Source organism: Frankliniella occidentalis, unplaced genomic scaffold, assembly GCF_000697945.3.
Source record: "Frankliniella occidentalis isolate FOCC.00 unplaced genomic scaffold, Focc_3.1 Scaffold27, whole genome shotgun sequence".
Lineage (NCBI taxonomy): Eukaryota > Metazoa > Arthropoda > Insecta > Thysanoptera > Thripidae > Frankliniella > Frankliniella occidentalis.
The window spans coordinates 2,425,878-2,427,113 of record NW_026267157.1 but is presented as its reverse complement, the minus strand read 5'-3'; positions in this window follow the sequence as shown (position 1 = coordinate 2,427,113).

Sequence of the window (1,236 nt, the reverse complement as noted above, 5' to 3'; positions counted from 1 at the left end):
ATCTCATTCCCACTAAATTACGCCATTGTCAAAGCTTAGTATGGACTCTTCTTGTATGATTTAAAGTTAAAACCCGATTCATTGTCATTATTTTAACAGAAACATCGCTAATTATTTTAAAAACGCTAAAATATTATTTCGTTTTGAGGTTATGGTGCTACGTAGAAATACTTCGAAAAAGTCAACTTTTTAAAAAGCGAGTATAAACGATTTTCCTTTTGCAGTAAATGCTCAGGGGACCTAATTAGCCTCAAAACTGAGGTACTTGCCGCAGAAATCTGTCGGAAAAGAACCAGAAAGTCCATTTTACAGTCATTTTGCTTGATCTTCTATTGCTTTTTTCGAGCGTTTCGCGTTGTTTCGCGTTAAAATTTCTCCAGGAATCGATTCAGAATTCGATTTTGGACTTAGTAAGTGCAAGTAGAGCGCTGATCAAGGGTTATTGCGAACTTTTTCTCGATTCGGCCCACTGTGGGGGGGTCTATCCGGTCGGGGAGGCCGGGTGGGCCAGCGTGAGCGGCCGTGTCCGAGGGAGGCCGGCGGATCGGGGAGGGGAGGACGAGGAGGCGGTTCGTTTCGGTCTCTGCGCGCGCCCCCGAGCTGTTGTGACAAGCACCTCGGACGGAAGTCGCGGGTAGTTAGCCGCGCGCACCACCGCCGCGAGGCCTCATTGACCTCCCCGGCCTCGGCCACGACGTGGACCTGGGGTCGGCGGGGGCGGTGGGGGCTGCCGGGGGCGGCGGGGGCTTGTTAGCGCGGGGCCGGCGGTGGCGGTGCCCTGGAGCGCCTGCGCAACCCCTAGGTCACCGGCTGGCCGTCAATGGAGTTCTCCGACTCTCTTATTGTCGGAAGACGCCACCCGGTATACTACTCCCTTCATGAGTCACTGACCGACCGGCATGCTATAAAACTTCGGACGTTTAACAGTAAGAACTGCCCTCTTTGAGAGCAATAAAGAAAAGAATTGCCAGAATTGCCTCCTTTATAGTCTGCACTTAAGTGAAAAAACGTTCCGAAAAAGTCACAGCGTTTTCAAAAGAAATTGCCTCTTGCTTTTTAAAAGCGTGAAGCGAACAAGTGTCGGTAATTCACAACTAATCACAACGGTAAGACCCCATCTAAAACGCTTTTAATGTTGAAGTGGCATACATTATACGGAAGCTCCGACGCCAGAGCCAGATTTGTTTCGCACGTCGGTCGCTTGCCGTGGCCGGGGGTTAGGGGGGTGGGGGGATG